Source organism: Sminthopsis crassicaudata, chromosome 1 (genome assembly GCF_048593235.1).
Source record: "Sminthopsis crassicaudata isolate SCR6 chromosome 1, ASM4859323v1, whole genome shotgun sequence".
NCBI lineage: Eukaryota > Metazoa > Chordata > Mammalia > Dasyuromorphia > Dasyuridae > Sminthopsis > Sminthopsis crassicaudata.
Genome location: NC_133617.1, coordinates 198,528,627 through 198,551,409, shown reverse-complemented (window position 1 = coordinate 198,551,409; position 22,783 = coordinate 198,528,627).

Sequence of the window (22,783 nt, the reverse complement as noted above, 5' to 3'; positions counted from 1 at the left end):
ATTTATCCATGGTCACACAGCCAGAATAAACTAGAGACAGAACTTCAACCCAGATTTCCTGACTCTAAATTCAGCCCTTTATAGACTTTATCATGCAGTTTCTCCTATGGAATTAACTATTAAAATTGATAATATCAATGAAATGTATTAGGTTTAGAGAAAGCAGTCTTTTAGTACAGGTCCTCTCACAATTCGTACAGAGAACAAAACAAAAAAAAAAATTGGGTTAGGCTGCTCTACACTGCCCAATGTTTCTCAAATACACAAAGTCTGTGACCAAATGAGATTATGTATGTAGAGCACTTTGTAATCATGTAATATCCTAAAATGGTAACCATTATTTGTTATCATTATTGTTGAAGGTATTAATTGTTGAAAGGATCTCTAATCCCCAGTTTATGTCCTTCCATTGTAGAGCTGAAGGAACTGAATCTTTGTTGTTGTTGCTGTTGCTCAAGTCATTAAAAGATACTTCAGCTTGCCAAAATCACAAAGAGATTAGTTCAGGTACCATTTAGCAAATATTTATTAAGTTCATATTATGTGCAAGTTTACAATACAAAATAGGAACATTCCAATTCCTAGACATGTTTCCATCAGAGTAGAAGCAGCTATTCTCCTCCTGGAGGTGGGATAGTTGGTCCTACAGGCAGGCATCACACCTTTTATCAAGATGAATATTTGATAGGAATAAATGAAAAGTCCTAGTTTAACCCTTCATCATCATCTTCTGCAAAGATCACAGATCAAGAACTGAAAAGCACATGAGATACCATCTAGTTCTCATTTTACAAGTGATGAAACAGAGAAAAGAACTAATAGATCTAGAATCACAAAGGTTGTAATGAAGATTCCAACCTACTCATGCTTTCTCGTCCCTTGTTTCCCCTCCGAATGTATCTTGCCATAAATCTTCTGTAGAGGATCCAAACAATGTGCTGTAAACCATCCTCTGGTTCTCTTAAGAATATATGAATATCAGTGTGATTCTCAAGCTGTTCATCTGTTCTCTCTCATTCTTTTTAAGGTAGGCTCAAAAATATCGGCTGCACAATATCTGCAGAAAAGGCACAAAAAGAAAGGGCTATATGGAAAAGTGATCTGAAGGGTTTGGGGACTGCATGTTCAACATGAATTATAATTATGTGAAGGGCCATTAAGAAAGCTAACTCAATTTTGGGTTCCATTGAGAGAGACAAAAGGGAGAGAGAAAGAAATACAGAGAAGAGAGACAGATAGACACAGAAAAAGAGAGACAGAGATGGGGGGAGGGGGAGAGAGAGACAGAGAAAGACAGAGAGAGAGAGAGAGAGAGAGAGAGAGAGAGAGAGAGGGGAGAGGGGGAGAAGGAGAGAGAGGGAGAGAGAGGGAGAGAGAGGGAGAGGGGGGAGAGGGGGAGAGGGAGAGAGAGGGAGAGAGAGGGAGAGAGAGAGAGAAGGAAGGAGGAAGGGAGAGAGAGAGAAGGAGGGAGGGAAGAAAAGGGAGAAGAAGAGAGAGAAGGAGAAAGGGAGAGGGAGAGAGAGAAGGGGAGGGAGAGAGAGAATCTTTTCTCAATCTACATCCTTCTTGCCCTCTCCCAAGGTATTAGACACTGTTGACCATTCTTTCCTAGAAACTCTCTCCTTTCTGAGTCTTCATGACAATACTACTTCTCATTCTCTCTTATTCTTGTACCCCACTTTCTTTCTACATGGACTCCATGCTGGATCTTCCTTCTATACAATTTCTCTCAGTGATCTCAAAAGCTCCCATGAATTCAGCTGTCATCTTCTGAATGCTAATAATAAAAGACTAGCTGCCTATTGTGTATGTCCAACTGGATATCCCACAGACATCTCAAACCAACATATCTGTAACAGAAATATCCTCCTCTATCCTCTCTTCCTAACTTTCCTGTGAGATGGGCACTACCAGTCTTCAAGTCACATAGTTTTATGACTTTGCAGTAATCCTTAACATTTCATTTTCACTTGTCCTTCATGTGCAATCAGTTGCCAGGTATTAGAGATTTCCCCCTACACCGAATATCTCATAACTAAACCCTCCTCTTCACTCATATAGACAGCTACCATACTACTTTAAGCCCTCTTAACTTCTTTGCCAGACTATTTCAGTTCAGTTTCAGATCAGTTCAGAATTGTTCTCTCTCTTTCTAGTCTCTTTCCTCTGTAATCCATCCTCCCCAGAATTGCCAAATTGATATTCCTAAAACTCAGTTCTGACCCTATCCTTTTGCCACTCAGGAAATTCGAATGCTTCTGAACTCTTGCCTCTAGGACAAAACCTAAATTCCAATGTTTGGCATTTAAAGCCTTTAGTAATTTTGCTTCAGACTGCAAGTCCAGGTGTGCACAAATCACTTTCCATCATACATTGTGTAGTCCAGCCAAACTACCTTTCTTACTGTTTCTCACATGTGGAATTCCATGTTCCATATCCATGCCTCTGTATAAACAATCTCCCATGCCTTAAATACACTGCTCTAGTTTCCACTTCATAGCATCCTTCAGAATTCAGCTCAAATGCCGCTTCCTATTGCAAGGCAATTCTCATTAGCACATTGCCAGGCACAACGTAGGCTATTGATCGATTAACAGTTCATACATCATAGGGAGATTGTGAGGCTCAAAAGAGACTAATATAGATGATGTATTTTACAGACTCTTAAATACTCTATAAATAGAACTTCTTACTTCTTATACTAATATTTGGTGAGTTATGTTAACTCAATCATTATAATTAGGAATGGATGAGTGTAGTATAAGCTAAATGAATTTCTCATGACTAAACTATTACCACATATGTTCATCAGTTTCATTGAGAAGTTAATGGTTTTTTCCTTGTCCTTAAACTTTTACCACAAAGTTTTTCATAGAGTAGCTCAATTCTACAAAACAGGAAACAAAATCTTGGGGGAAAGTATCCCAATGCCAACCCTGACATCCTTGGTGTGGAAATCACTGAGCTGGCTTAAAAATGACTCAAACAGAGAGTAGAAATCAAACATCTCTAACGGGGCATTTTTACTAAAAGTCACCTTTCCCCAGAGCCTTCCCAAGAGCCCTCAGCAGGAATCAATTAGCAGGAGACCTTTATCTATTCCTCCAGAAAGAAGCAAGTAAACTTAGTATCTCCCCCCTCCACCACCAACACTATGCATTTCCACTGCAGGTGATTTAGATACATGAGTATGAAACTATTCCTATTACTGTGATTCAATTAAGCCTCAGTTGTCCCCCTTCAAAAATCCTTTAATTTTGTTAATTATCCTTGCTTTAGAACCTTTTTCAAATGGACTCTGGGAGCCTTCTTCTTGCTTATTTGCCTGTTTCTCTTGTCTGTGTTTCTGAGTCTCTCTTGTCTTTGTCATCCTTATTCTTGATGATTCTTTCCACTTCCCAATGTTTTCCAAGCCACAAAACTTACTTTGGGCCATTCAATAACAGCTGCCTCTTCCTGTCTGGGATATTTATTAATCTTGTGTTTTTATCAAAATAGAAAAGACGCCTGTAAGACCAAGTCTTCTTAGTTACTTAGTAATTTTTTGCTCTTCAGATTCTCACTTCTATACCTTCTATTCCTGCAGGGGATTTTCTCCACATCTCCATTTGTTGTATGCCTTCCCTTCCTTTAGGTTCCAGCTCAGGATGCTTTTGCTAATCAGCATTCGTAATAACACCACCACCAATTTGGCTAGCATTTATGTAGAACTGCAAAGTTGTGTACATATATTATGTCAATTGATTCTCTCAACAACAGGAAGAGTCAGGTACTATTAGTATTTCTATTTTAAAGACAAGCAAATAGGCTGAAAGAAGTTGCAAAACTTGCAAAGAACTTGCAAAGTCACCAATGCTCTATTTACAATGCCACATAGCTTCCTCATCCATCATTCCAACTAAATGAGAACCCTCCACTCCACATCTGTCATTCCTCTTGGGTGAGAAAGAAGAGCAGAAGTTCTGCTGTGTCCTCCTAAACATAAATTCTTTGGTTTTGTGAACCAGCTATTGCCAAAGAATCAACCTGTTTCTGTTGTCATTTTTTCAGTTGTGTCCAACTCTTTATTATCCATATGGTGTTTTCTTGGCAAAGATACTGGAGTGGGATGCCTTCTCTAACTTATTTTACAGAAGAGGAAACTGAGGCAAATAGAATTAAGTGACTTATCCAGGATTACATAGGTAGTAATTATTTGGGACTAGATGTGAACTCCAGAAGATGAATCTTCCTGACTCCAAACCTAGCACTCTATCCATTATGCTATCTAGCTGTTCCAAGGAATCACCTTAGCCAGAGGAGTAGCCAGAAAGCTAGAAGACTAGCTATTATGTGATTTTTTTTTTTGTGGCTACAGAAATTCACAAAGACCATTTCCTAAATTATAGAAGAATTGTGATATATCCTGGCTGGGCTGAAGGGGTGGGATGGGGTAGTGAATAACTGCACTGATGAAGTACTAGATTCTTTCCTTTCTCAAGCACATAGATATCTTTTCTTATTCCCCGCTTCCACGGTGTGATGATATGTTATCTCACTGGTGTGGGTTTTCCCACTGCCAATGTAAATTGAAAACCCCCTGTAAGACTGAGTAGATGCTGTACAAGAATTGCTGTCCCCTTCATCTTCCCTTCCAATCTCTTTGTGGTCACTTGGTTAAGAACCTCTAGACTGAAGAGTATCTAAACAAGCATTTATTAAACACCTACTATGTGCCAGTAGCTACTCGGTCCTGATGATTTTACAAGTACAAAGAATAAAATTATTCCTATGCATGAGGAGTTTACATGCTAATATGGGGAAAAATAAATATATGTGTAAACATATACAATATGAATATAAGGTAAATAAAGAGAAATGTGTGTATATATATGTCAGTTAAATGTAAGGTAATTTGGGAAGGAGGGCATGAGAAGAAAAGTTCATGCAGAAGTTGTTACTTAAGCTATAAGAGGAAGAAAAAGCCTGAGAGGCAGATATGAGGAGGGAGTGGATTCCAGATATATGGGAAGACCATCCCAAAGGAAAACAGAGAGAAGACAGAAAGTCCTCAATGAGAAATACAGAGAAAGCTGGCTTAGCTGAATCACAGAAAGAGAGGCTAGAAATGTCTGTTGCGGGGGGGAGGTTGTGTAGAGCTTGAAATGCTCAACAGGAGATTTTCTATTTTATCCTGTAGGCATAGGAATTCCCTTGAATTGTTTGAGAACTCATGGTCAAAACTGTGCTTGAGGAAAATTGCTTTGGCAGTAATATGTGAAATGGACTAGAGTGGGCAGAGTCTTGAGAGAGGGAGGAAAATGGGAGGATTTGTAATAATCTAGGTCAGTGCTTCTTAAACTGTGGGTCATGAAGTCACATAACTAAATGTGGGGGGGTCACAAAATATCAGAATATTGATCAACCCTGAAAAATGTTAAAGGTGCTCTATGTCCTGCAGTATCAAATATTCTGCCAAGATTTAATTCTTTATGTAAAAATACACAAGCACATCTACTTCATTAGTATGCAAATTGGTAAAATTATATGTATATCAAGAAATTGTTTGATTTTTATATGTGACATGGGGTCACATAAAAATTTCTCAGGTGAGGAGGGCCTGTGTTAAGAATGTAGCTGTGTGTGTGGTAAGAAAAGTGCAAATGGGAGAGCTGTTATGAAGGGAGAAACAGAAGATTTGGCAAATGAATGGATATGTGAAGTAAAGGAGCACTGAGAAGAGTTAGGGATAATGTTAAAATTATGAACCTGAGCAACTGAAAGAATAATGTTTGCCTACAACAGAAATAGGAAAGTTTGGAAGAAAAAAAGATTTTATAGAAAAAGAGAATGCATCCAGTTTTAGGAATGTTGAATCAGATGTTTCCAGGACATTTAGTTTGAAAGGTCCAATAGGCAACTGGTGACATGGCATTAAAGTTTGGGTGAGAGACTGGGACTGGATATGAGGATCTAAAGATGACAGCCATGGAAAATAATGAACTTAAGAAGGGGGGGGGGATAGAGGAAGAAAATAAGAGGGCCTCAGAAGATCCATGGAATAGCCACAATTATTGGGATCTGATACAGATAAGAAAATAGCAAAGGAGACTGAGAAGGTTCAGTCAGTAATGAGGAGAAACAAAAGAGAGGTGTGGTCTTCCAAAAGGAAGAGAGTATCTTGGAAGAAAGGGTGGTCAGTGGTGTTAAGTATAAGTGATAATAAAAGATGAGATTTGAAAAACAATAATTAGATCTGGCAATTAAGAGATCATTTTTAGTTGAGTGATGAGATCAGAATACAAATTTTAACATATTCAGGAATGAGGAAAAAAATAAATTATAGATGTTTGTTGTTGTTGTTGTTGTTGTTGTTTTTTCATGGAATTTGGCCACAAAAAGGTGTTAGGGGAAGTGCTTAATGCCAACACCCTGTTACTTTAGCTTCAGTTTTGGGAGGTGACATGAGGCACTGTTAAGTCATTGAACAGTTATCAAAGGGAAGTTTAGTTTATCTTGACCCAGAAAGGATATGTGACAAGGATAGTAGCATTTTATTTTTTTATTTTTTTCTGCATGCAGTCTCCCTTGTTTCCATATGGAAATGTGACTGGGCATGGATCCAATAATCTATAGACACTCACCCAATTCTATGTGGCTGGGATTCTCTTCTACCCTTAAGATAAGAAAGTTGCAACAAGGGAATTAGGTGCCAATCAGTTCCTAGGGACAGCCTTGTTTCCTTTTAAGGAATACTAATCATTGTAGTGGGGGAATCAGGGTCCCCTGGTCCTATCACAGAAGGGGGGATCCAATAGCTTGAGGGGTCCTATAGTAGAGTCTGATGACCTTTTTTGTTTTGCTTTGGTTTGCTTTTGGGGATAGAGGAGACTTGAAAAGGTTTGGAAGCAATAGGGAAGAAACTAGTAGACAAGGAAAAGGTGAAGTTTTGAGAAAGAAGGGAGGTAACTGAAGATGCAATTTCCTGGAGAATAGGATGGCACAAATGGGATTTTCACCAAAATGTCAACAAGGGGGCAGTATGCAACTTCCTCTCTGGGAAAGTCCATTGTCCCCACTGTCCCCATACTTTGCCTTGAGCTCCTCTCCTGGACCACTCCTCTTGGGGCGAACTTGCTACTGTCCAGAACCATCCCCCTCCCCTCTCAAATGGTCTACCTTCCTCCTCAATTCTTGCAGAGCTGAAGGTTAACCTGCTAACCCCCTATCCCCACCACCACCACCACCACCAAGGAAGGACCATTCTTTGTGCAGAGCCAGCATGTTCTACCCCAACTTCCACTTTTTTTTTTTGCCCAAGGTGAAAATATTCCTACTTCCAGCTCTGTCTTCCATTGATCTGCAGCAGCCAAAGTACAGCGTTAATACCTTCACAGAGCACCGGGAGCATGGTGGAGGGGGAGCGGAGGGATGTTGGACAGCTCTTAAGCTCTCTCAGGATCCATATTAACACCCAGAGCTGAATTTAAAAGAGAGTACACCCAATAAAATAAATACAGCACTGCTGGGCCTCTGAGAAGTGATGAGAGAATAAACCGTCAGGACAGGGATTTACTCAGTGGCTTTGATCCACAAGCTGAAAGCAGGATTGGCCCTGTCTCTCAAATCCCAAGGCAATACCTGCCCAGCATGGGGATGTTCTGCCCCTGGGGCCTTGGGCAGGGAAGTCAGGGTTGGGAGGGGTAGGAGCCTCCCGGAGAAAATATTTCCTTGCTTAATTGACATTGAATGGCAGCAATCTCCTGCCAAGATCAGTTTGGTTGAAGGGGTTTCATTGTCCTCCTGGTAGTGGGTGTTATTACATTGCCTTTGGCCTAAGTCTGATTTCCAAGAGCCGACGGTAGGAGCCAGGACACGGGGCTGATTTTCTGCGTAACCACATTTGTGCTGGCCGGGGGGACCGAGGTTCTTTCCACTTGCTTGGAGTGACCAAAGACGAGTCTTTGTCTTAGAGTGTCTCACCTTGGCACATATTTGGGCGCTGTGGTGAAGGCAAGGGCCTTTTCGGGGGCCCTTAACTCCGGTGTCAGTAACTCACGTGGAATTTTCTTCTGAGCCAAACTGAGAGCGTCCGACGATTACCTTTAAGCCCAGTTCTAAAATAAAGGCTTCATGCCGGGCTGAGGGTCTATGGCAGGGGGAGGGGGTGACGGAAGACTTCAGCTCTCTCCTCCTCATCCCCCCCGCCTTCTTCCTGCCTTAGCTCCTTTTCAAACCACGAACATGCTTTTATTGACAAATCGTATTGGGGGGTTGCCTTTTTTTTTTTTTTTTTTTTTTTTTTTAAGTACAGGTTAAAAAAACAGAAATAAATATGACAAAGGACTTTCCACCTGTCCTGCCTTGGGAAGTCTGCCTAAGTGACCTTAAGTAAGATAATAAGCAAGGAGTGTGAAAAGAGAAGACTTTGTCTCTTCACATTAGCGGCAGCCCTCCTCAAGTGGCAGTATCTCCGAAAACGCCGCTGAGCCTTTAATGAGACTACAGTGTGTTAGTGTACCAGTCTAATTAATCCCATATTTTCACACAGCATAATTACTGAGCCGGGGCTGAATTATTTGGCTACTGGAGGTGGAGCAGCGTCTGCACTGTCCTCCGTCTTTGCTCCTCACAATTTATTATGCCATGCAGTCAGACACCATTGAAACCTCGTAGTATGGGACTATCTGTCATCTCTACATTATCAGTAAAATACACCACCTTCCATACTGTGCTACAAGGGCTTGAGCAAATTGCTATTTTTATGGGATATGATAAAGGAAATGCTACCTTATGTTCAAATTTTTAACTGTCTGGTGCATGGAATATACAGTCTCGGGGAGTACATGGAGTGCCGTGATGGCTCATTTGCATACCTAAATTCAGGACATTATTTTTCCCCCAGGTTCACTCCCATTCATCGAGGAGTAGGCAAGCCTCCGCTGTTGAAACCATAGCTTTGTGCATATAATTTAAAAAAAAAATAAAGGGTCACCTTTACACTTAAAGAAATCTCCATCTCCCCAGAGTGCCCCACTCCCCTTGCCCCATCCCACCCCTCCCCCCCTTTCTCTCTCGGTTTATAGTATTCACTGGAACATATTTTTGCACATTATTATTCACCTCTGATATATGATCTTGCCATTTTGAAACTAGTAGAGCCCCCTCCCCTCCTCCCCGCCCTTGGCTTCCCCCAGGATTTCAGGGAGATTTGTGGTTTAAACATTGACTCACTGGGCAGTGTTTCTGTGGCTGGTTTAATGGTGGGGCAAACACTGCATTTGCTCCATGGGATCGTTGTAAAATGATTCTTTTTCAACCAAAGGAAAAAAAAAAAAAAAAGCCTGATACCTTGTAAATTTAAAACCCGGCTTTAATATTGTATCAGGCTGGCTCGGTGTTGTGTATAGTTTTCATATCCATGGGGTAGATCTACAGCTACACACGTGCCCTCCAAAGTAAGACATTGAAATAAGGGGAACCACATGCTGGAGAGGATAGGGGACAGAATGACTTCTCTACATTAAACAACAACAACTACATAATGGCCTAAATGTACACTGCTCCCCAGATCTAGTAAAATTCTAGATCTAGTATAGTTCAGGGAGCAAAAAAAGGAATCATATTGTATCTTGTTGATTTAACCTGATAGGATTGGATCTGACACTCAGAAGCTCTTCCGCATGTGCAAATAGGAATGTGAACAACTGGTCCTGCCCCTGGAATTAGAGATGCAGCACTGAGTCTTTTATCAGTCAGCCGGGGCAGCCGAATGGAGCCTAAGGTCAAGGGTTAAGCAAGGTTAAATGTTAACAAACTTCAGCTTGTCAGATTTCTGAGACTGGGCAAACGGGCAACTCAAATGTGTCATCACTTCTACCATTGTGTCTTAGCAGGTTGAAGTCTGAGCAAAAGAATACTATGTGTGCACATGTGTATGCGTGGAAAGGGGATGGAGGGAGAGAGAGTGAGGGAGAGAGACAGAGAAAGAAAGAGAGAGGGGGCAAGAGCCAGGGAGAGAAGACAGAGCGATATTGAGGGGGAGAGAGAGAGAGAGAGAGAGAGAGAGAGAGAGAGAGAGAGAGAGAGAGAGAGAGAGAGAGAGAGAGAGAGAAAGGAAGAGAGACAGAGACAGACAGAGACACAGAGAGAGAGAGACAGAGAGAGAGACAGAGAGAGACAGAGAGAGAGAGAGGGAGAGAGAGAGAGAGAGAGAGAGAGAGAGAGAGAGAGAGAGAGAGAGAGAGAGAGAGAGAGAAATGGAAGAGAGACAGAGACAGAGACAGAGACAGACAGAGACACAGAGAGAGAGAGACAGAGAGAGAGACAGAGAGAGAGAGACAGAGAGAGACAGAGAGAGAGAGAGAGAGAGAGAGAGAGAGAGAGAGAGAGAGAGAGAGAGAGAGAGAGAGAGAGAGAGAGAGGAGAGAGAGAGGAGAGAGAGAGAGAGAGAGAGAGAGAGAGAGAGAGAGAGAGAGAGAGAGAAAGGAAGAGAGACAGAGACAGAGACAGAGACAGAGACAGACAGAGACACACAGAGAGAGAGAGACAGAGAGAGAGACAGAGAGAGACAGAGAGAGAGAGAGAGAAGAAGAAGAAGAAGAAGAAGAAGAAGAAGAAGAAGAAGAAGAAGAAGAAGAAGAAGAAGAAGAAGAAGAAGAAGAAGAAAAAGAAGAAGAAGAAGAAGAAGAAGAAGAGAGAGAGAGAGAGAGAGAGAGAGAGAGAGAGAGAGAGAGAGAATTCTTTGTGGATGTTATACTTATGGGAAATTTCTAGTTTTGTGAATCAGAACCTATGTAATCAAATCATATTCCCCCCCCCCCAGTATACAATTTACTTAAGACATCCTGATTTTATTTCCCTTCCTTTAACATAAGTTGTATCATTATATTATATTATAATATTAATATTCTTACCACTATTTAGAAAAATTTAAAAAACCCCTATTTTTATAATGCACGATGGCAGCTCTCTGTATAATATCTGGGAAAATATGTTTAATTCACTTGGGTTGCTTGAGTAGTTGAGATTTGTGCATTTAACCTCTCTGGGTTTCTTTAAAATGACTTGCTATTCTGAATTGCTTAACTTTTTATCTGATTAGGGAAGTTTGAATACAAATAAGAAACACATTGAGTTTCTTGTAAGGAAAATGTAGTACAAACTCAAAATTGGTATATACAGAATCATAGAATTCGAGATAGCAAAGACCATCTAGTCAGACCCCTTCATTTTTCAAGATATTCAAAGGTATTGAACAACAACAAAAAAGAATACATAATGAACGTTGCCAAGTTTTGTGCAGAGAGGATGAGGATTAAAATCTTAGAGAGACTATAATCAGGACCCTATTTCTATTGTCTATTTCTGGTACAATAACACAAATGAATCTGCAATAACCAGACAAAGTGGACAACCAAGATCTGGAGAAGAGATGGCAAGAAAGGGTTAGATAGACTTGCTCAAATTTATATACATAATCAATGATGGACCCAGAATTTGAACCCAGATCCTTTGACTATAGCACCATACTGCTTCCATATTTCTATAGCATGCTTTGATTTTGTCATAGCTACATTTTGATGTTAGTAAGTGAAAAAAGTAATAGCAATAATAAATAAGAGAAATCTAACAAAGTAGCATAGGCATGCATAGAATATTCTCCAGGGGTTCTCCAGTGTGCCAGCACACTCTGGCTAGTATTACCACTGGCCCTCATCCTTCCCCATAGGACCAGTTGTGCTGACACTCCTGGCTCACGCTTTTTGTGTGCCTAGGCAGAGGAGAGGACTACTGCTTTTGCCACTGTGAAATATTGGCTTTTCCTAGAATGAAGTTTATTTTGAACTCAACTCATGTGAACCTTTTTAGCTTTAAGAGCACTCACATGTTTCCACCTACTCACAAGTGCTAATGAAAAAGAAAGCCAAAATTCAGAAAATCCAAACACAAAATTTAAATTTTATAAGTATTTTTTAAACCTAGAGATGAATCTGATCAAAAAGGCTTTTAACTGGATAAATGGAGGGAGACAGAGAAAATTGTCAACATATTTCCACTAAGCCAAATACCAAAGAATATTATAAAGATAATTATATAGAGGACCAATAATTCACAGGAGATTAATAATATATAAGAAGAAGAAAAACAATAAAATTCATGGCCTTAAATAGTCATATGGCATGGGGAAAATATAAGATAGACTAAAGATCTAAGCAAAGATAGAGGTATCATCATCACTGTATGTGACTCCAAAATGGGATGTGGCAATTGAAGGGTTTATCTTATTAGAAAGGAATATATTGAGAAAAAAGGATAGTGTAGTTACCTTGAAAATAGAAATATTAGGAACCTTGGTCAGAAGGAGCCCTTCCATTTAGGTAGATTATTAATGAAGTGGATGGAGCATTAAGCATTGAGACAGAAAGATCTGACTTCAAATCCAGCCTCAGATACGTACTAGCTGTGTGATCTTGGGCAAGTCACTTACCCTTTATCTGTTTCATTTTCTCCAATTATAAAGCAATGATAATAATAACACTTCCCAGAGTTGTTGTGAGGATCAAATGAGAGTATTTAGCAATGTTGCATGCAGTGCCTAGCACATAGCAAACATTTAATAAATGTCCGTTTCCTTCCTACCCTCTTTCCTCTCCTAGCTTATTGAGAGAACATATTCCTTATTTTGTTCACTAATGAACCATATAGGGAATGGATCTACAATTTCCTTTCATCTCTTACTCAGATCATCTGTCTATTTATCCTTTTTACCCCTGTGTTATCCCTCCCAATATTAATTTAATTTCTATGCCTGGGGCAACTAGGTGGTGCAATGGATAGGGTACCAATCCTGAAGTCAGGAAGGAGCTGAGTTTAAATCTAGCCTCAGATATTTACTAGCTGTGTGACCCCAAGTAAGCCACTCAATTCTGATTGCAAGAAAGAGAAAGGAAAAAAAAAGGAAAGAAAGAAGGGAAAGAAAGATTCCACGGCTTTTATTCAAGTCTTATCCCATCTCATGGCTCTGCAGATATTGACAATCACTCCCCTTTCTTGGACACAGCCTTCTCCCATGGATTCTGTGACACTTCTTCCTGTTACAGAACCTTCCTAACAGCTTCTTTTCAGACTGGTTCATCATTCATCTTCTACCCATTAAATTCTGGTGTCCCCCACCACTCTGTACATGCCTTCTTCTTCCTTTACATTCTCTCTCTGGGTGATCTCTCGTTCCATATGTTCAGTTATCATTTCTGTGCAAATGACTCCCAAGTCTACATTTCTAGCCTAATCTCTCTCCTCAACTTCAGCTTCGCATCAAAAATTCCCTGCTAGACAACTCCATCTGGATGTATAGAAGGTATCTCAAATCTAATATGCCAAAACAGAACTCATTATTTCCTCTCTTAGACAAACACTTTCTCTAACTTTCCTTATAATTTGTTCAGAAAAACAGCAAGCGAAATTTCCCCCATCAATGTTTGTAACCTCACAGTCCCCCTTGACTCTTTACTGTTCCTTATATCACATATCTTATATCTTGCCAGGTCTTAATGATTCTACTTTGATGAAGTGAAAGATGCACTAGCTCTTAAATCTGTCTCTTATATGGCTGCTGCTCTTATTTCTAGGATAGTGTTTTTTTTGTTGGTTTTTTTTTTTTTTTGGTTTGGTTTTTTTGTAACTGAGGCGATTGGGGTTAAGTGACTTGCACAGGGTCACACAGCCAGGAAAAGTGTTAAGTGTCTGAGACCAGATTTGAACTCAGGTCTTTCTGACTTCAGGGCTGGTGCTCTATCCACTGCGCCACCTAGCTGCCCCAGTAATGTTCTAATAATTTCTCACCAACAGGGACCCAGAAAGAGGAAGTAGAGGAGGGAAAGAGCAAAGAAGGGAAAGTACTCATCGGTGAGGCTACGAAATGGAGCAGCTGAGATTCAGTTAAGGGACCATATTAGAACACCTTAAGACGTAGCCAGCCTGAGCAGGGACACACCAATCAGAAGAACAGGTTTAGACAGTCCATCACATGTTGGCAAGGCTGATGGGGAGATAGACTAGTCTGGAAAGAGAATCTGTAGGGAATGTACTATGACCTTTTAGCTATTCCTTAATTGCCAGAGCACCTACTTTATTTTTACTCCTTTGTTGCCAAAAGAAAGTGCTGTTATGAACATGTTTGTGAGACTTCCCTTTCTGAATTTGACCTCCTAGCAAAAGTCAAGCAATAGGACATTTAAAGCAATTCATTTCATAATTAGAAGTAAGAGTTAAATAAAGCTGTCCCAGGGAGAGGAAGGGTGTGATTTCAGATTCTTTCTTGAGAACAATTTTTTTTAAGTAAAGAGAAGATTTTTAGCATTGAAAGCCAAAATAAACCTTAGCAACAAACTAGTCCAAATCTCTCATTTTATAGACAAGAAAACTGAAATGTTATTTGCCCAAAGTCTCAAAGATAGCAGAGGTAGATTTCTCCTGTCTCAGAATTTAGGGATTTCTGTTCAGCTTTTATATAACTTCTTGAAAAAGGAGAGAACTAGTGGACCCTGGGCAACTGAGAGGAAGGAAGGCAAGGGTGAAAGAAGAGGAAAAAGAAATGCAACAACAATTTCTGTCCCATTCCACAGTTTTATCCAGGCTCTGGGCAAAATATTCTAGTAATCTATTGAGTGAGCCAACCCAACCCCCTTGACATCAGATTTTTTGCAATGGATTCTGCCAAATCACAGTTATTTTTTTAGGTGTGATGTGCCTGACATCAAAATAAACAGTTATTTTTCAAATTGGCTGCATCAAACACACCATGACATAGCCAACCTTTAAAAAAATGAATGATTTATTTAAAAGGTTGGATGTGTCATACTAGCATCCAAATCAGCTAGTGAGAAATCAGATATCACAGAGGCTAGGGCAGCCAACAGAGAATGAACAAGAGGGGAAATGATACAGATTAATTTTTTTCAAGAAAATTATAAAACACTACATAAATATGCCATTACATGGCTGAAATAAAAATTATAGGCATAGACTTGGTTTGCTTTATCTTGAGGAATACCTTTCTTTCCAATTCTTTTGAGGAGTCTTTTTTTTGGGGGGGGCTTCCTCTCCCCCATCATCCTAGCCCATCAAGGACTATTGGGAACAAGTGCCAGCACCACCAGCTATCACTGAGGAGAGTCAGGGACCTTTCTCTTCTTCAATTAAATTTCCTTGCCCAGTTCCCACCAAGTTTAGGATGCTCACTCTCAGATGTCTGCTCCCCACATTTCCACCTTCACAGAAGATATTTCAGAGTCCTAATCCACTCAAACCCTCAGAGCTGTAGTTTTCCTTTTGAGGGACCATCTGCTCTAACATTGCTCTCCTGGCCTTTGTCATATGCCTTGCTCTTTCACCTTCCCAGCTATTACTTGGCTTTTCAATTTTCCATAAACTGAACATGAACACAAATTCTCCTTCCCCAATTAGATTGTGAGTTCCTTGAAAATGAAAGTACTCTCTTAATTTTCTATTTGTCTTCCCAACACTTAGAAAATAAAATTTCCATTCTAATCAAGTCAGTGGAACAAATATTTATCACTTAGACACAATGTCATGTATTGGAACTAAAGAGACAATAACAAAACAGTCCTTGCCTTCAAGGAACTTATATTCTTCCAGACAGTTACACCCCATCTTCTACACAAGTAAGTCCACACAAAGTAATATAATGTACTTCAGAGTAAGGAAAGAGTGCTAACAATCAGGGTGGGGTGGGAGAGAGTTAGGAAAGGTATCACATAGGATCTGGCATCTAACAACCTGACTTAGGCATTCTGGAAGGTGAAGAAGAAGAAGTATTGTATATATATGGGGCAGCATTTGTACAAAGGCAGGGAGGTGGGAGATAGAATGCTGTGGTGGGGAACAGTTAGCAGGACAGTTTAAAATAGGGATAAAATGAAATAAGACTGGGAAGATAGATGGCAGCCAGCTTGTAAAAGGCTTTAAATGCCAAGATGAGAAATTTGTAGCAATAAACATTTCATCTATTACTATTGGGTGCCAAACAAGTGGGAGGGAGTATGCACATCAGTCTGCAAAGCACACATGCACATCCCTCTATTCTTGCCTTTCTTTACAATAACTCTATGTTTGTTTAATGGACTACTGAAACCTGAGAGGGCATAACTGGACTGTTTTTTACACTAATGGAGGGGGTGGTCAAATGAGGTCACAGAATTATTGCCATATTGGCAAAAGGAAGTAACCCTTTCTGTGCCATCTCCAATTGGAATGATCTCAGGATTAGAAAATAAGAGGGATGATGATCCAGCAGAACTCTTTTAAGTAAAAGTTATAAGAGCTGGGGAAGAACCTCATCTTTACAGCTTTCCCTTGCTCATCTATGTTTTCTCTCTCTATGTATATATTTGTGTATACAAACAGTAGCTAGAAAATGCATCCCCTTTAAGATAGGAGAGGAAAAAAATAGTGTTCTTTTTAATACATTCAAGAGTTTTTATGGGTTGAGTTAAGACAACAAGACTTACTAGCCTTGCATTGAAAGATCAACCATTTTAAAAGTACAACTTTTCTAGAGAGATTCCCTCCAACTCCAAGATATCTAGGAGTACATCTCTTTAGATTTTACCAAGAATTATCTTCAGGTATCCCATAATAGGATCAATCCTTCTTATTTTGAGAGTGTTCACAATCACAAAGAAGCAAGGTCCTTACTTGAATAAGGACCAGAATGCTATGGAGTTAAGTAAACAGACCTCTCAATAATACCACATTTGGAAACATCAAAAACCTAAAGATTCCCAGATTGAGGTATGAAAGTGGAAGGATATAACAAATAGAAGCTCATACCAGTCATTATCCTTCTACCCCTCACAATAGAGGTGAGGAGAGCCTAATTCTAAAATAAAATCCAAAGTCAAGAAATAAGCTGGAAAAATTATGAAACAATAAAAGAGAGCTTCACTATAAAACTCTACTATGGTGACAGAGAAGCTCAAGACACAAATTTAGAAAACAATGACTTAAAAACATCTACAAGAAAGACATCAAAGAAAAATGCAGTTTGAACCAAGCTCAACAAGAGTTTCTAGAAGAACTAGAGATTTTTAGAAAGACTTAGAAAATTTAAAAAAACAAAAGAAAAGAAAAAAATTAGAGAAAATAAGAACTATTCAAGAAAATTGTAGAAAGAAAATAAAAGAGACAAAAACCAGTCAAAAACCTAAAAAATAGAGGAAAATATGAAATAACTCATAAAACAAACAACTGACCTAGAAAATAGATCAAGGAGAAACAATTTAAGAACAGTTAGATCACTTGAATGCTGTGATTTTTTAAAAAGAGTTTCAATAACCATATTTCAAGAAATTACGAAGAAAAACTGGCCAAATATCTTAGAAACAGAGAGAAAATGGAAATGGAAAACTTCTACCTATTACCTCCTAAAATAAATCTCAAAATAAAAATTCCCAGAATATTATATTCAAATTCCAGAGCTCCTAGATCAAAGATAAGATCTTTCAAACATCCAAAAAGAATATAGTATTATAGAGCCACAGTGAGGGACACACAAAATTTAGCAGCTACCACCATAAAGGAATGAAGGGTTTGGAATATCTTCCAGAAAGCAAAAGAGCTAGGCTCATTACCTTATGGAGAATAATACTCCTGGAAAAGTAGGTCAGAAGCATATTGTGTATGTTCTTAAGTGACTGGGTAAATAATTTGAACTATATTCTGTAGGTAATGGGGAACCACTAAAGATTATTGAATAAGGGAGTGATGTGTCAGAATCATTAACGATCAGTTATAGGAGTGGGAAAAGAGAGAAAAAGCTTTTTCTTTGTTTTCAATCAAGGAATACATGAGAACATTTTTGTAATTTTTTTTCAACTTCAATTGTCATCTTCTTTTACTTTGCACCAGCTGTTTGTTACTATATTCTCTGTGAGGTTGATCAAGGCTTTTCAAACATTTTTACTTGCACCCACTTTTTGCCTAAGAAATTTTTACATGACCCTAGGAGTCATATAAAATAAGTATAGAAATCAAGCATTTACCCAATAACAAATCAGAATTTTGTGTCTCCCAATTCAGTTATGAGACCCCATATGGGGTCATGAACTATGGTTTAAAAAGCTGGAATATATATATAGGGGCAGCTAGGTGGCGCAGTGGATAGAGCACCAGCCTTGAATTCAGGAGGGCCGGAGTTCAAATCTAGTCTCAGATACTTAACACTTCCTTGCTGTGTGACCCTAGGCAAGTCATTTAATCCCAGCCTCAAAAAAAAAAAAAAAAAGCTGGAATATATAACAGGATTTTGAATACACACACATATTTATATACATACATGCACACATTTATATACAGACATGCACATATATATTTGTACACATTTAGAACTTGTTTTATTAAATATTTCCCAATAACACACACATTTTTTCTTGCCACTTTTAAAAAATTGAATTTCAAATCCTCTCCCTCCCTCCCATTCCTCACTATACCCCCAACCCCCATTTGATTTCAGTTATACATATGAGGTCATGAAAAAACATATTTCCATACTAACCAAAAGAAAATACAAACAAAATAAAGCAATAAAAATAAATAAAGTAAAAAAATGCTGCATTATGCACTCAATATTCATTAATTCTCTCTCTGGAAGTGGATAGCTTTCCTCATCATAGATCTTTTGGAATTGTCTTGGATCATTGTCTCCATAAGAATAGCTAAATCTTTCACGTTTGATCATCCATTAAAATGTTGTTGTTACTGTGTACAATGTTGTCCTGGTTCTGCTCACTTTACTTTGCATCAGTTCTCATAAGTTTTCCCAGGTTTTTCTGCAACCTGTCTTGCTTATCATTTCTAATAGCACAATAATATTCCATTGAAATCACGTACTTGAACACTTATTCATCCATTTCCCAATTGATGGGCATCCCCCTCGATTTCTTTGCTACTGCAAAAAACAAAACAAAACAAAACAAAAAACCCCAAATTGCTATAAATATTGTTAGTCCTTTCCCCCACCCCTTTAAAAAAAATCTCTTTGGGGGCAGACACCTAGTAGTGGTATTGCTGAGCCAAAGGTTATATACAATTTATAGTCCTTTGGTCCAAATCGTTCTCCAGAATGGTTGGACTAGTTTACAACTGCATCAACAATACATTGGTGTCCCAATTTTTCCCCATTCCCTCCAGCTTGTCATTTCCCTTTTTTGTCATGTTAGCCAATCTCACAGGTATGAGGTGGAATCTCAGATTTGTTTTAATTTGCATTTCTTTAATCAGTAGTGAATTAGAGCAATTTTTTATGTGACTATTGTTAGCTTTGAGTTCTTTTTCTGAGAGCTGCCTGTTCATATTCTTTGAACACTTATCAATTGGGAGAAAATCATAGGACTTTAATGCTGAAAGGGAGCTTAGTATTTATTCATAGTCTTAATCCCATCCTTTTATAGATGAGAAAATTGAAATATTGAAAGTTGAAGTAACTTACTCATTGTTCAGTGATCCATTGAAAAATCCAAGATATTTGTGGTAGAGATAAGATTTGAATCCAGGTCTCTGACACCAAATCCAATATTCATTTCATTATACCAGACATTATTTCTGTACATCTCCCACTCTCCCCACCCTTCAGCATCTGTGCCATATCTATCTTTGTATTCCTAGCACCTACTTCTGTAACTTGTACATAATAACTGCTGAATAAACGTTTGTTGAATTTAATTTAACCTAAAATTAAAATAAAGATGCAATGGGTTATTCTTAAATTTCAGTTTTAGTCTTAAAATAGAAGTTAAAATGTTAGAAATAACTTTTCAACAAAATAGACTAAAAAACTTGCTTTCTCTTTTGAGTTATAATAAAAAACAGTTCTCAATATGATTTCATGGAATTTTTTAAATTTAAATTTCATTTATAAAACCTCTCAAAGCCTTGATATACAGAGTCCATAGAGAGTCTTAATTCGCCCTGGATGTGAGAGATATTTTATTTTATTTATTTATTTTCTTTTTTGCTGAGTTAATTGGGGTTAAGTGACTTGCCCAGGGTCACACAGCCAGAAAATGTTAAGTGTCTGAGATCAGATTTGAACTGAGGTCCTCCTAACTTCAGGGCTGGTGCTCTATCCACTATACCATCTAGTTGTTCCATGAGAGATATTAAATTTAAAATTCACTAGGACTTTTCAACTGATTGGATGCTGCGGATGAATGGGTGGAGTGCTGGAGAATAGTGGTACTATGAGCAGGAAAGTCAGAAGGCGAAGAACATAGGCAAAGAAGACTTCATGAGGTTGATTTTGGACATAGCAAAATATATAGATAGAGATAAGGAGTCCATCAACTGGAGAAATTCTTGAAAGTCATCTTCATAGAGGTAAGATTTCTAAATGTAGGCATGGAGAAATCACCAAGGGAGAACATATAGAAAGAAAAAATAGGAGATTTAAAAGTTGGAAGCTAGAAATCTATCTCTATTAGTGGGAAAGAGAAGGAAGAGGAATTAGGAGATATGTGAAAGAAGTAAGCCAAAGGGAAAAGTGGGATACTGCATTTATAGGAAAGTCAACTAACTAACTAATTTCTCTTTCTTAATCTACAAATTAGAGGTAATCTTATTCAGATTACCTTATTCATTTGTTTTACAGGGGACATACAGATGTAGCCCTGAGACTTTCCCTAATGACTCCAGACTATAAATTCTAACCAGGAAGGAAGACCCTAAATTGTTGTTTTTTTTTTTTTTAAAGAAGAATCAGTTTTTTATCTTTCATGATAATCTGGATCCACTCTGGAGTTTATAAAATATTTCAGAAGTGTTCTCTGGAGTCCATATCATCAAACCAGAACTGTCAGGTATTCCAAGCTTTTGAAGCAAAAAGCAAGAATGGCCATAAGTGAAAGAAGCAAAGAGAGTGACCTACCTTCCTTAGCATGGACTGTCTCGAATAGCGTGCAGATCCTCCTTCACTTCAAACCTTCCTATCTTCCCAAGTCTTCTTTCTCTCCCTTTCAATGGAGGCTGCACAGGCATCAATGGCCAGGAGAGTCTCATGGTCAACCTTTGGTATGGAAATTCAGACTGTATAGTATTCTTTGCTCTGTATCTTCTGGTGAAGTAATTTCCATTTTTTCCTTTTGGAAAATCCCCTGACCGTGGTTGTTATTATTTCGCCTACCTCATAAGAATGTTCTGAGGCAAGAGCAATGTATGTATCTGGAAGCATTTTGAAAATAAAAGTGGCGTATACTCACAGGGTATTATTATATTTCATGGCTAAAATGTCACAGCTATGAAATACAATCCCTTAGTTATGACAAAATAGGGGAATATTATTGTAGTTAAGCAAAAAATAAAATTCAATCCATTCTGTCAGAGATGTGTATGTACACAATGTATTAATATACTTTCTTTTGATATTACTTGCTCTCTTGGCTGAGACAGGGTTATGTGACCTAGAATAGTTTTCTACTCTTTCCTTCTTTGCAGGTTGCTCTGCTTTCATACTATTGACAAGTGAGAGCTTGGTTGTGAGAAGGTCACATGATCTATGGGCAAAAATAAAGGAACCTCAGAGAGGAAAGTCAGTGTAATCTTTAAGGAAGGAGAAAAAAGAATCTGGGATTTGAGAAGCAGACTCCTACCTTCAATACAGTTATTTGCACTTTTCTTGGAAAGAGAAATAATAAAACTATGAGTCAACAAAATGAAAATAAATAAAAATCCTTTTTAGACACTCCCAGAGTGGCAGAAAAGACTCAATATTTTCCCTCCTAATGAAATCAATATTCTGAAATGAATGTGAGTGCCTGACCTCATGGAAACAGAAAATTTTTTTAAAAGTTTTTTTTCATAAAACTAAATATGATATTCACTTTGTGTAGCATTTTCTCAGGGATGTGGATGAGGATGATAGAGGTTGGATTATCTGCAGACAGTAGCCTAAGCTTTAGTGGACATGAAGTAGAAATTCCTCAGAGGAGTTTTTCCTTCATAAGATATAGTGTTATACTGAATCCTGCTAAATGTCATTAATAGGTAGATGAAATTTCCTTTTAATACCCTGCTTCTGTTTTCAATGGTTTAAACCTGAAGAGATTAACTGTCTACCATATAAACCATCACTCCTTGTTAAGTACATTTCTCAAATATCCCCCATTTTCTTATAGCTCAATATGATGGAACATCAGGCATATCTCAATGATCAATCTCTCCAATCCTGATTTTTAAATCTTCATTTGGTTTACCTCTCACTTTCCTGGCTATTCTCAACTCTCTCTTTTGGCTATCTTTTAATCTCATATCTTTTATCAGCCCTATTTCTCACTTTCTTCTACTACCATGTCAGGGTTTCTCAGCTCAATCCAATGGTATAAAGACATGGACACTTGTTTTTTCTCTTTTCCTCTTTTCTGTTTTTCCATATCAGTGGAAGATTAGTTCCGAAGTGATATTTTGCTGTCCTTTTTGTACCATCTGTTGCATTTTCTCTGCAAGTAAAGACATTGCCTTCCTCATGTCATTGGTCCTCTTTGAGAACTAAGGATAATGATTTTCTCCCCTGACTCAACTCTCAAAACATGAATAAATTATTATCTTTAAGAGTTTTTAGAGATGAGATAGTGGGCATATGGATTAGTAATTAATGATAACTCTTTTTATGAAGTAATAATGTCTATGATTTTTTTTTTCATTTGTTTTTGCCATTTGTATCTTGAGAATTTACACTTTCTTTCCTTCCACAAAGCTGTGTCATAACTGTCATAAATGTCTCCTGTTGGTG